At 43.2% G+C, this 14,423-nt stretch overlaps 1 protein-coding gene across 2 annotated transcripts in view; it reads left to right on the forward strand.

The window, feature by feature from the left end:
- LOC148518899 (heparan sulfate glucosamine 3-O-sulfotransferase 1-like) overlaps positions 1-14,423 on the forward strand; it is a 164,193-nt gene that overhangs the window by 137,265 nt on the left and 12,505 nt on the right. The gene's annotated exons all lie outside the window — the stretch shown is intronic.

Here is a 14,423-nt window from a genome sequence, read left to right on the forward strand (position 1 = left end):
TGAGCGCTCGCAACCGGGTCGATGCGCTGCCCCAGAGCGCGAGAGAAATTCTCTCGCTCCGGAGCTCACTACAAAAGGGGCAGCTGTCGATGGTGATCGCCAGCTCGACCCATTTTTCTCGGCATGGCGGGGGGTGGTTTCACAAACGGAGGCCTTAAGCGTCATCGACCACGTCACTTGGTTGTCTTTTAGCCTGAACTGCTCGCAGTGATTGCGGGAAGTAAAACCTACCACAAGCACTGCGAGCATTTCAGGCGCCTTTCGATGTACTCGAAGAATCTAATAAATAGCGGAGATGACGTATGATGCGAACGGCCAGGGGGCGTCTTTACAAAATAGCGAGCGCATGTTTCGTTCACTCGCTCAGACATAGAGGTGTCAACAGACCGCAAAGAGCGAGCACTCAATTTAAATAGCCGGCCCCTTTTTCTAAAGGACCGTTCGCATATAGCGTCCGGTTCTGAATCAGGCCCAGTGTCTTCAAAAATGAACTTACTAGTGGGCATCTAATAATTCTAAATATATCTTTAGCAGGGTTGATTCTACTAGCCACAAGTGCCCTCGCTGCCAGAGTAAGTGTGACTGTATACTCTGCTGTATTACATTCTGTGATGTTTGGGCTAATGGGAACACTCCAGTGGTTCTCAAACTCCATTCTCAAGGCACTTTGACAGTCCAGGATTTAAGGATATCCATGCTTGTGCAAAGATTGTATAATCAAACTGACTGAGGTACTAATTAAATGACCCTTGAATAAGCATGGATATCCTTAAAACGTGGACTGTTAGGGTGTCTTGAGGACCCAGGACCTCATTCAGAGCCGCTCGCAAGATGCGATCGCTCGCTTGCAAAAAGGGGCCGGGTATGCAAATCAAGCGATCGCTCTTTGCGCTGTAAGGACGCCCTCTATGTCTCAGTGAGCGACGGCTGTTTGCGTACGCTGGACTATAAAACCTCCCACCTGTCACTCACAGCACACGCCATCTCCGGAAAGTGTCTGATTAATCGTGAACATCGAGGGACATCGGAGCTGCTCGCAGCGCTTGGGGTTGACCTAAGCTACCCCAAGCACTGCGAGCAGTTCTGGCTAAAATACAGCCAAGTCACGTGTGCTATGACACTACTTTGCTAATTATGCACGCCCATTAAAGCCGTTCTGATGGTCAGACACACCTGCGTTTGCACAACCACTCCCCCGTTCACAAGCACCTTCGCCTGTTACCACCCACAAACGGAGCAATCTATCACTGAAAGTAGCGGCCCGACTGCGTGCTACGGGCGAGCACTTTCCCATCGCACTGACTGGTTCGCGCACGCGCATTGCGAATCATACGCATGCGCAGATTGCGAAAAATCACTCAATGCGAGCGAGCGCAGCATAGTGTCCGGGTCTGAATCAAGCCCCCAGTTTGGAAACCACTGGACTTTTCCCTATAGCTTCAGCTGCAAACGCATATAAATCACATCACAATGTAATACAGCATTTTGTGCATTACCATTTGCTGATAAGTTGTGGGGCCAAAAGTCATTTATATATTAAGGTGGCAATATTCATTTATTACTTCATAATTAGAGCACTACTATGTATATATGATGTAGGGTGCTATTCTTTATTTTATTTAGTTATTAGACATTTACTTTATTGTGGAGGCACTTGCCTTTTATTTGTTGTATTATGGGGACAACACATGTAATTCTACAAATGTGCACTACAAATGTAACTATGCACAAGTAAATTCTGGCTTCTGTAGTTCTACAGGTGCAAGCTTGCAAGAACAGGGATGGCATGTTAGTCTATGCTGACACTTGTAAAACAACAAAAAGGACACCTATTCTGTATTTTTACAGTATTATTAACCCAGTACCCAATAGTCAAGGATCCAGGAGAGGCACAGATCTACTTAGCATGAGGCTGATGCTCTCTAGGTGCAGGAGCTCGTACTGAGAGGCTGGGCTTTTGCAGATTTAAGGGAAGGTTTTTATTGTTCACGTTTGGTGTTCTGACAGCATGCTTTTTTTTTCTTCCCTAATAAGTGGTATTTTGCCATTTGTTTGACAGACCTCCACTTAATATGTTAGATGCTTTTTATTAGTTTCAAATAATGCACTTTAGTAAATAACATGGTTTACCAACCACACATTAAATCACACAAAAACCTGCGGTTTGGCAAAACCTCATTTTAGTAAATCTGACCCAAAGTATGTAATAATTTTATTCTATAACTTGGAATTTGGATCTGTCATTTATATACCAACAATATTTCCCTAAATGTTTGGTATACATGCTAGCTTATCCAGGCCGGTGCAAGGTTTTGTATACATGCTAGCTTATCCAGGGCCGGTGCAATATTTGGTATACATGCTAGCTTATCCAGGGCCGCTGCAAGGTTTTGTATACTTGCTAGCTTATCCAGGGCTGGTGCTAGGTTTGGTATACATTCTAGCTTATCCAGGGCCGGTGCAAGATTTGGTTTACATGCTAGCTTATTCAGGGCCGGTGCAAGGTTTGGTATACATGCTAGCTTATTCAGGGCCGGTGCAAGGTTTGGTATACATGCTAGCTTATTCAGGGCCGGTGCAAGGTTTGGTATACATTCTAGCTTATCCAGGGCCGGTGCAAGATTTGGTTTACATGCTAGCTTATTCAGGGCCGGTGCAAGGTTTTGTATACATGCTAGCTTATCCAGGGCCACTGCAAGGTTTTGTATACATGCTAGCTTATCCAGGGCCGCTGCAAGGTTTTGTATACATGCTAGCTTATCCAGGGCCGCTGCAAGGTTTTGTATACATGCTAGCTTATCCAGGGCCGGTGCAAGGTTTGGTATACATTCTAGCTTATCCAGGGCCGGTGCAATATTTGGTTTATATGCTAGCTTATTCAGGGCCGGTGCAAGACTTGGTATACATGCTAGCTTATCCAGGGCCGGTGCAAGGTTTGGTATACATGCTAGCTTATTCAGGGCCGGTGCAAGGTTTGGTATACATGCTAGCTTATCCAGGGCCGGTGCAAGGTTTGGTATACATGCTAGCTTATCCAGGGCCGGTGCAAGGTTTGGTATACATGCTAGCTTATCCAGGGACGGTGCAAGGTTTGGTATACATGCTAGCTTATTCAGGGCTGGTGCAAGGTTTGGTATACATGCTAGCTTATTCAGGGCCGGTGCAAGGTTTGGTATACATTCTAGCTTATCCAGGGCCGGTGCAAGATTTGGTTTACATGCTAGCTTATTCAGGGCTGGTGCAAGGTTTTGTATACATGCTAGCTTATCCAGGGCCGCTGCAAGGTTTTGTATACATGCTAGCTTATCCAGGGCCGCTGCAAGGTTTGGTATACATTCTAGCTTATCCAGGGCCGCTGCAATATTTGTTTTATATGCTAGATTATTCAGGGCCGGTGCAAGGTTTGGTATACATGCTAGCTTATTCAGGGCCGGTGCAAGGTTTGGTATACATGCTAGCTTATCCAGGGCCGGTGCAAGGTTTGGTATACATGCTAGCTTATCCAGGGCCGGTGCAAGGTTTGGTATACATGCTAGCTTATCCAGGGCCGGTGCAAGGTTTGGTATACATGCTAGCTTATCCAGGGACGGTGCAAGGTTTGGTATACATGCTAGCTTATTCAGGGCTGGTGCAAGGTTTGGTATACATGCTAGCTTATTCAGGGCCGGTGCAAGGTTTGGTTTACATTCTAGCTTATCCAGGGCCGGTGCAAGGTTTTGTATACATGCTAGCTTATCCAGGGCCGCTGCAAGGTTTTGTATACATGCTAGCTTATCCAGGGCCGCTGCAAGGTTTGGTATACATTCTAGCTTATCCAGGGCCGCTGCAATATTTGTTTTATATGCTAGATTATTCAGGGCCGGTGCAAGGTTTGGTATACATGCTAGCTTATCCAGGGCCGGTGCAAGGTTTGGTATACATGCTAGCTTATCCAGGGCCGGTGCAAGGTTTGGTATACATTCTAGCTTATCCAGGGCCGCTGCAATATTTGTTTTATATGCTAGCTTATCCAGGGCCGGTGCAAGGTTTGGTATACATGCTAGCTTATCCAGGGCCGGTGCAAGGTTTGGTATACATGCTAGCTTATCCAGGGAGGGTGCAAGGTTTGGTTTACATGCTAGCTTATCCAGGGCCGGTGCAAGGTTTCCCGGCGCCCTAGGCAGAATTTCAGCCTATTACTCCCCCACAAATGTGTGTTTGTGTGTAAGTGTAATGGTGCTGTAGACCGTGTATTATATACACATACACACAATATACATTGCTTGTTAATATATTATATATAATATTACATACTGATTACAGTCCACTGCAGGCAGCACTCATTCCTACTCCCAGGCTTTCAGCCTGGGTGGCATCCATCCTCGTCTCTGAAAAGAAGAGAGGAGGAGCAAATGGGGAAGTACAGAGCTGGCCTAGGGGCGGGCGATTGATTTATTGGCTGGCTTTCACAAACAAGTGAAACCAAAAGCTGCAGGAGGCAGCCTGACTGAACCCGGCCGGACACAGGGCAGATGCTGTGGGGGCCGGGGAGTGAGGAGACTGTGTGCAGCACCGTCGCTGCACATTGTCTCAGTCACTGACAGAGTGGTGGCCGCGGCTGGCTTTACAAGTGCCTCGGCTGCCGCGCTGACTTTACACAGGGCCACTGTCTGTCATTATGGGTGGCGAGCTGCACCCTCCAGTGGCCGGCGCCCCTAGGTAGCTACCTAATGGTGGCACCGATCCCTGAGCTTATCTATCTATGTGTGTGTGTGTTCTTACTGAGGACAATCAAAGAAAACAGCAATTGTCTCTAAAGTGGGCAGTCGTGTTATTAGCAAAAATCAAGAATTGATAGGAAATAATTGAAAAAGCTCAAATGGTTAAAAAAAAAAAACATTAAAATGTTCATACTCCAAAATGTCTAAATTATGTCTCTGGCAAGATCTATTTATCATGCAGAGATTTAGTCAGTCCGGGGCCCATTTGGCTGCTAACATTGTAATAAATACTCTGTGATTATTATTACATATTGTCACATCTACTTCACTCAAATATTTTTTTAAAAATGTTTTTTTTTTCTTCACATTTTATCAGACCCAATCCATTACTTCTAAAGTAAAACCACATTTTAATCTGACACTGCTGGAACCCTTGGCATTAGGGGCATAGCAAGACAGACAGGGGCCCCTTAATAATTTGTTTTTTAACAGTTTATCCATTTTGGTTTTAAATGATCTAATATTTGCACCTTCTGCTTCCTTAGCTGACATATATGATTTAAATTGAATATTGATTAGCATATAGTCAGTATTATAAACGAACAAATATAATTATTTGTCTTTAAAAAATGATTAGTCTCCCTAATCCTAAGTGGTATCTGATATAATGTGGTGTATAAGAAGGCTAATCAAACTGGAAGTTATGCTCCTTGCAGACATGGGTGAATGGGGTAGGCATTCACAAACCACACCTCCTCACAGTGAGGAGCGATGACTGTAACTAGGGTGAGGGCCAGCCCCCGAAGGTGGCCCGGGCCCCATTACAGCCGAACTGTCTACATCTTATGTACCTATGCCCGTGCTTGGCATATAGATATATTAACTAGAGGTGAACAGTTTGGTTTTTGAGAAAACCAAACAAGCCCGAACTTAGGGGTTCCAAGCTGAACTGAGTCCCAGTTCGGAGTCACTTTGGGGTTCTGAGTAGAACAGAGTCCTGACTCAGGTCTTCTGGCAATTCGGAACTGTGATTTAAAAACTGGATATCTCGTGTTTTGGATTCAATTTAAGTCCCTCCCTCGTGGTTTCAGGTGCCGTGAGGTGGTCAAAGTTGACTGGAAGTGAAAGTTATTGATGTTGGTAGATTTGAGCTTTTTTTTAAATACATTTTCAAAGAAATTCGATCCAAAACACTTGAGGGTGGTTTGGCAAAAACAAAATACAGGGGTGTCTCTAATACAAACACCCCACAATTACAATAACAAACAATCTGGCTAGCCAAAGCTGGGCCACTTACTGTAAATAGCTGAGATACTGTACCATGCACTTAATTTGCTCTTTTCTGCTATAATGCAGAGAAAAAAAAGATTATTCCGCACAGGACATACAAATCAAGAATGAGATAGAAACCAATGTATTTGTATATACTTTAAAAGAGGTTAAATTTCACGTGTCAAAGTAAGGTTTGGAGGTGGTTCAAAGAAGCATGATAGACAGAAGAAAAAAACTCCTCCTCCTTGGGTCACAATAAGTTAATTATTGGTAATGTCAGAAGAGAAGACTACACATCACCAGTTAAAGGAAGTGTTTAATACAATTATGTCTGTAAGGCATATCACGGCCGAAACTTGGATTTTTGTCACCCGGGGCAAGGCAGCAATTTGGTGTGTGTCACGGTGTCTATGCAGCAGCCTGTGTCCCGCCCTTCTTGTATCCAGGGACGGATTAAGGCTTTTGGGGGCCCCCTCTAATATGGCCACAGTGCCGCCCCTGGTGACCTCCTCACAGGCCCTTGCTGTCTCTCCAGCCCAGAGTTCCCCAACCACAGTGTCTCCCCGGCGCGCAGCCCGCACACTTACCTTTTCCAGCTGCTCGCCGCGGCACCTCTGCTGCCTGCTGTGTCTGCCTTTCAGTGGGTGCAGCGTTGCGTAACATCATGATGTCAAGCGTGCTGCGCCGATTAAACAAAAGAAACTTTATTGCAACAGGGGTGGTCAGTGCAATAGTTACAGCAGCTCTCCAGACTGTCCCCGAACCGTTACCTGCCTGTGGTACACCTGTGCCCCTAGTCCCTCTATCATCAGGCCTGTGTGTGTGGGGGCCCTCCTGTGTGTGGTGGCCCTGGGACCATTGCCCCTGTCACCTCCCCCATTAATCTGGCCCTGCCCGTATCACTTCAACTGTCTGTATGTCTCCTCCCTACATCTCTGCAGCAGCACCCTGTGTTTGCATTACTTCTCCCCCCACCACCACTCACCTAGATCTGCTCCTTGCTGCTCCGTAAGGCAGCGGCGGTGGCAGGCTCCTCACACACTGTTCTTCAGCGTGCATGACGTCACCTTTCTCAGCCAGCCCGGGGAAGTGCTGTGTGGTGCGGCGACGACAGCTGCAGCTGCCGAAATCTATAGCTACAGTTGTCACAATGGTCAGTGCCACTGACCGTTCCTGCATTTGCCTGCACATCGGTGCACAATCTTGAAGATAGGAGTGCTATGCACCCCTGTCATTTCAAACACATCTCCACTTTAGTACATGGAGGAGAAGCAGTATCAGCGCACATGACAGGCGCTGATGCCACTAAACCCCAAATCACCGGTACTTATACATATTTACTTATTGCATCTATATCTGTATAAATATATATATATATATATATCTTTTATCCATATATACACATACACGTAATACAAACAATAAAACACCCCGTGCACATTATTTATTGCAGACTGACATATAAACTGTACACACTAACCAGTACATAAAGATTTTTTTTTTCTTTTTTTTTTATATAACCTTTATCTGCCCACCCCACCAGCCACTTACCTGGTTTCTGGAAGCAGCCATGAGCACAGAGAGGAGTAATCAACTCAGGAGGCAGAATTGAATGGAAAAGGGAGGAGGATGGGAGACAGGATAGGGGGCACCAGCCTGGAAAGCAGCTCAGCTCATTGGTGGCTTGTCCCAGGGGAGGGGCCAGCCACTGTGCAGTATTCGCTAAAAGGGGCTGTTCATAATAATCCAGGAGGACAGCAGTTTCTAGAGAGGACTACTGTGACCCAGATGGTTCCACCCCTCAAAACTCCACCCCCTTCAGAACGCTGCTCTGTGTGTGTCAGATTGGCCGTGAACACAGTCTGCATGTCTCCCGGCCGCAATTTGTGCCTGATTCAGACCCGCCCGCAAGCGGGTCGATGGGGGGCATTGCGTGTGCGCAAGCCCCGGAGCGAGAGAGAAATTCTCTCGCTCCGTGTCTCATTACAAATGGGGCGGCTGTCGATGTTGATCTACAGCTCGCCCCATTTTGTAGGCGGGGTGGCTGGACATACGGAGGCGTTCCTGAAGGAATGCCTGCCGTTTGTGGGTGGCCCTACTGACATCACGAGTGATGTCAGTAGTGAGCTTCCGGCTCTATTAGAACCGCAAGATCACTGGGGCTTGCGGCAGACGAGACCCTACCACTAGGGTCTCGTCGCAATGGTCGGGACCTTCGCGACCATCTCCTGGCCACTCGCTAAAGCTGTGGTCACCCACAGCTTAGCGAGCGGCCAGGAGGCCGGGTTTTAGAAAACGAAGCGGTCGCATTGATTCAGAGCGAGAGCTCGCTGTTTGCGAGTGTCTCTGAATCGGGTCCTTTATGCGCCTGCGGCCCCTTTTAGAAGCATTTTGCTGGCCCGGGGGCAGATGACATCTTGCTCCTGGTCAAGTCCAGCCCTGCCGGCGACGCCCCCTCGAATCTGGCGCCCGGGGCACGTGCCTCCATAGCCGCCCCAGTTGCAGCACTGTGCATATCAATCCTTACTAACATTTTGCCATTATCCAGTCAGAAGTATGATTCAAATATCATATAAAGTTAAACAGTGGATCAATACCTATTGCTATTTCTGTCAGTTATTCCAAAGTCCTATCTACGGCACAACGCTAACCACATACCATGAATGCTAAGAAATAATGTCTGGTGTGTGTTACTAGGAGGCAGGTCATTGATTAAGATTGACTGAAATGAAAAAGACACATGGACACCTTAGAGATAATCTCAAAGAAAACAAATATATTGGGGTTCTCTCCAGCAAAACAGTATGTCAGACAAATCTTTCAAGGAAAAATAAAACTGTTTTTAACAGATAATCCTATCCTCTCTAACACATTGTGTCAGATGAATCCTTCAAAGTACAGAGATGTCTTAGGCGGCTAGTCATATCATCACCAGAGTCCTGTTCTCATATAAGTCAGGACTCCTCTCCCAGTGTAGATATATCAGCAAATACAGAGCACATATTAACTGTGTTCCAAATTTCAATGCAGAACTCATATACAGTTTCTGTAATGATGCTTAGCATGAAATTAAATTTTCTAATATAGCATGCTCAAAGTAGTATATTCCAATATTCACACCCTAAACCTAACACTCCCTCCCCGCTGCCTAAACCTAACCTTACCCCCCCCAGTGCCTAAACCTAACCTCCCCCTCCCCGAACCCTAAACCTCCCCCTAATGCCTAACCCTATCCCTAACCCTCCCCCTAACGGCCGATACTTACCTTCGAGATAGAAAACAAACATATAGTAAACCAGCGCTGTCAGAAATCCAATTCTGCTTGATAACGCAGGGATGTCTTTGATAACGATCTATGCTTCTAAGGGCAGCTTCTTTGTAACAGCAGGATGTCAGAAACTTACCTAATGATACTCCCACGCATTCACATCAAGGTATCTCTTTCAGTTGGTAATAAAGTAACAGCTTCACATAAACGGAGTGACACTTACAATTAAATTCTCACTCTCGTTCCCAGAAAGGTATCTTTATACTCCCCGGCTGGAAGTAGAATACCACTTGTCCAGGTAAAAAAAAAGTAGTATTTATTCACATGGAGGTAACGACAAACATATTTCCAAAAAGGTAAGGAACAAACAGGAACCAGGTGTCTATAGCCCAAGTGCTGCAGTCATCGGAATCTGGGGTGAGAATCCGCAATTTCAGTTCACCTCTCCATGTAGGTCCTTGTTCAGTAAAAAGATGCACAGCTTCAACGTGTTTCAAGGGGCCTTCCCCTCTTTATCAAGAAGTGCTGTCATCTGTCAAGTGGTGGGTTTATAAGCCTGGTTTCTTCTGGTCATGTGTTGAAATTCCACCAATCACATGAAGAGCTGGAAACCTAAATGGCCGGTACTATGCATACACTATAACATCCTCAGATCACAATGGAATAACATTTAATATAAACATGCTACATTTATAAAAAGTCTCTCCTAGAGATTATTATCCATCCTCAATCAACAATGAATGCATCTAATATAGACATGTTACATAAAAATCTAAAATAGATAAAAGTGATCCAAATAGTGACATCATGATAAATACCTATTAAAAATAAAATATACAGTACATGTAATCCAAAATGGATAAAAATGGTCTAAAATGTTACATCCTGATAAATATCCATACTAAGACCAATCCTAAAATGTAAAATAATAAAACATATGGGAAATATGAATAAAAACTCAAAACGGCCAGAAGCATAAGGGAGAGAAGAAAAAAAGGAAATATTATCAAATATGAAGAATCATAAAAAAATTCCTGAAATTCATAAAAACCATTTAGTTTCAAATTCCACATTCAAACCATATGGAACTAAGGTTTGTAACTCATACATGGTTCTCATTTCAACTCTTGTTAATTGGGTCTCAGTGTTTTTGGTACTCCAATGTCCTTAGTAAATTCTGTGGTATTAAAATTTGCAGAGACTTAATATTGCAATTATGTTTCTCCTTGAAATGTAAAGATAAATTATCGGAATCATAACCCTTTTTTATATTGCGTACATGTTCCGAAAGGCGTTCTTTTAGCATCCTACCTGTCCTACCAATATACTGGTCGCCACATGTACACTCCAGTAAATAAATAATGTTTTTAGTCCCACAGGTGATGAAGTCTTTTTTGGTGGTATTGGATGCATACTCTGGTATCTTTTTTTCAGTGCAGACATTTTTACACATCACGCACGATCCACATCTGTAGAAACCTTTTGACAAAATTCTCGTAGTCATTTTGTCCATCGGTAAGGCACTAGAAACAAACAGGTTTTTTAAGTTGTCGGCCTTTCTATAGATGAAACTAGGGTTTTTGCGTATAAATCCTTTCAATAACGAGTCTCTTCCAAGGATTTTCTAATGTTTCTTAATAATATATTCAATTTGTTTATGTTGTGAGGTAAATTTTGTGATGAAACATACCCCCATATTTTCAGGTTTTTTTTCTTTTTCATCAGATGTTGACTCTCTAAAATGGTATTTCTAGGTGTGTCTCTAATTTTATTTTTAATATCTCTAACCATACTGCTATCATACCCTTTATCAATTAATTGCTGTTCCATTACTGCAGCTTGATCATCAAATGTCTCAAGGGTACTGCAATTTCTCCTTAAGCGTAGGAGCTGGCTCTTAGGAATACTACTAATCCAGTTTTTATGATGGTTGCTTATTCTATTAATATAGGAGTTGCAATTAGTTGACTTGGAGTAGTTTTTGGTATACAATTCACTTTCCTCCACATAGATGGTTAGATCTAAAAAATTTACCTCTACTGTGCTGCTCGCAAAAGTGAGTTCTATATTGCGATTGTCATTTAAATAAAAGCAGAAATTATTAAGACTCTTGTCATTTCCATTCCATATAAACAGCACATCATCTATGTATCTGATCAATAGCTCTAGGCTGGCACTCCACTGGTGGTCAGACCATATCGTCTCCTCCTCCCAGTGGGCCATAAATAAATTGGCATAACTTGGTGTCAGCCTAGTGCCCATCGCCGATCCAGATACCTGCAGGTAAAAATCACCTTGGTACCAAAAAAAGTTATTATGTAAAATGAAGGAAGTTCCTTCCAAAATTAAATTCTTCAGAGTTACATTTAAACCTTCCTTATTAACATAATGTTCTAAAGCTGTGATGCCTTGATTGTGCTATATGATCATATACAAAGATTTGACATCTGCGGTCACTAAAGTAAAACCTGATTGCTACTTGATATTACTGATCTTATTGATGACCGCCATAGTGCCCCCCACACACACACCTTAATCAGCGGTCTTGAACCACTATCTCAGACTTACTTCTTAAAGATTTAATTGCTTTTCTTTGTATGGTGGTTAAATTCTTTCTAGGGATTTTAAATTCCGTCCTTTCTAAATCTTCCCGTACACAACGTTCGAAGGTTTCTATAAAGCATCCCCTTTTGTGTTTGGGAAGAAAGTGGACTTTTTGCAGAAAACATTAATGTCCCCCATCGGGAAATCCATATTTTCTATGTTCTTTTCCAAAAAGGATTTCTTTAAACATAACTTTCTAACAACTTTCTGGAGATCTAAAAAAAAACTTCAAACTTATCTATGCTATTGGAAGGAGCAAATTTTAAACCTTTTTCAAGGATCTCTTTTAAGTCTTTCTTTAGAGTGTACTTGCTAAGGTTATAAATTTTAGTTGAACCCTTACTTTCCTTATCAATATCTGGGACAATTTTGTCCACAGTCTCCTTCATGGGTGATGCATTAATCTTCTATTTTTCTTTTATTCTTCTTTTCTTAGACATTCTGTGGTATTTACCTGCTCTGTGTCCCCTTTATCTGATCCCTCTTTTATTAAATAATTTTAACATGTTTTGTTTCTGTGTTAGGGTTATCTTTCTCTCCGTGGATCTCTGGTTTTCCATAAAAAATCCTCCGTTTGATTATCAAATCTGGAGTTCCTCCTCCAATTATCAGTTGGAGGTTCTCTTTTAAACCTTTCTTGTGCTTAGTACTTCCTTTTGTCCTCATTATATATATTATTGTTACTGCAAAAGCAACCTAAGAGTTTTTTAAGGCTAAAAAGTGGAATGTTATGCAATGGCCAAGTCAATCCCCTGACCTGAATCCGATTGAGCATGCATTTCACTTGATGAAGACAAAACTGAAGGGAAAATGCCCCAAGAACAAGCAGGAACTGAATACATTTGCAGTAGTGGCCTGGCAGAGCATCACCAGGGATGAAACCCAGCGTCTGGTGATGTCTATGCGTTCCAGACTTCAGGCTGTAATTGCCTGCAAAGGATTTGCAACAAAGTATTAAAAAATGAAAGTTAGATTTATGATTGTTTAGTTTGTCCCATTACTTTTGGCCCGTTAAAAAGTGGGAGGCACATATAGAAACCGTTGTAATTCCTACACCGTTCACCTGATTTGGACATAATTACCCTCAAATTAAATCCGAAAGTCTGCAGTTAAAGCACATCTTGTTTGTTTCATTTCAAAGCCATTGTGGTGGTGAATAGAGGCCAAAATATGAAAATGATGTCAATGTCCCAATATTTATGCACCTGACTGTATATAAAACATACATATGTATATCCACACTAAGATACATACACATATACATATACACACATACATACATACACATGCATACTTATTACTTACATTTCTGATGAAACAAGTACCTCGCGCCGGTATTGGCTTCGCCCCCATTGTTATCGGAGACTGAATAGTGGAATCTCTCCATGGGGAGAGGGGTAATGCAAGCTATGCAGCGATGGTAGGAGCAGGCGTGGGCCCCCTCACATTCTGCCAGTGTCCGGGCCCAGGACTCTAGTCTCGGCAGTCTTGATGACGGCATTTCCACCTAGAGCCAGCCAGGGGTCCCTCTATACACTGCTGAGAACCCCATGTGCTTTTTTTTGGCTACCCTGGGGCTTTGTGAATAACGTAATAGGTAAAATCCAAAGATAACCAGTATTGCCAATTATAGGGAGGAATTCAATTGTATGCTATTGGCGCAATGTGCCATTCCGGAACAGCAAATTGCGTCCATTAGTGTTGTACGTTTTCCTTCGCAGCTGATACAGGTGCGAGGGAAAACTTGCAAAATCAGCACTTCCATAATTGCCCGATATGGGCGCATCCAGCATTGCTGTGATGCCCAGAGGCACATCACGTACTATTGAATTCCCCCCATAAAGTTCTTGTATAATTAATGTAACTAAAGTGAAACATAACCAAATACCAACTTCCCAATGTTTCAATAAAACCATCATCGTCTGTCACTTAACCTTGGGGGGCATTAAATTCAGTGCCAGTTTGTTAGGTTCCTGGGATGAATGCCCAAAGCTATTGAATTGCCCGTGCTGCTGTTCCACAAATAGTGGATTTCTGCTTTATACCTCCTGAGATGCAAGCAGAGATCCACGCCAGCTAGTGCCTCGGGACAGCATCATGTTTGGTAACAGCATCATGCCCAGGACTTAAGTCGGAAAATGCAGTTTACAGTGATTAAGCCACAGGACTTAGTTGCAGTAAACTGCACCTCAATTAAGTGTCGGGAGTGATGCGGGCAATTGAATAGCTCTGGGCACTGATCCAGGGAGTTTAACAAACTTGCGGTGAAGTTTAATCTCCCCCCGCCTTAGTACAAAAAACTGGTGACCAACATAATTCTGAGTGCAGTTCACGGTATTGTACAGAGGGCAACAGAGCCACGATGACGCTATTCAATCCAATGGCGGTTGAAAGTCAAAAACAGTAAACAGAATGGCACCAATTGGATATTCCTAATATTTACATTTAGGATTTACTTTGTTATTTTCAAGGATTAGCATTTATTAGTAAATAGCATGAAGTACACACAAAACAAACCAGACATTAAAATATGCTACTATTTAAAATCAGAATAAATTAATATAAATAAGATTTTGCTA

Source organism: Taudactylus pleione, unplaced genomic scaffold (assembly GCF_031769625.1).
Source record: "Taudactylus pleione unplaced genomic scaffold, aTauple2 ptg000198l, whole genome shotgun sequence".
In the NCBI taxonomy this organism is placed as follows: domain Eukaryota; kingdom Metazoa; phylum Chordata; class Amphibia; order Anura; family Myobatrachidae; genus Taudactylus; species Taudactylus pleione.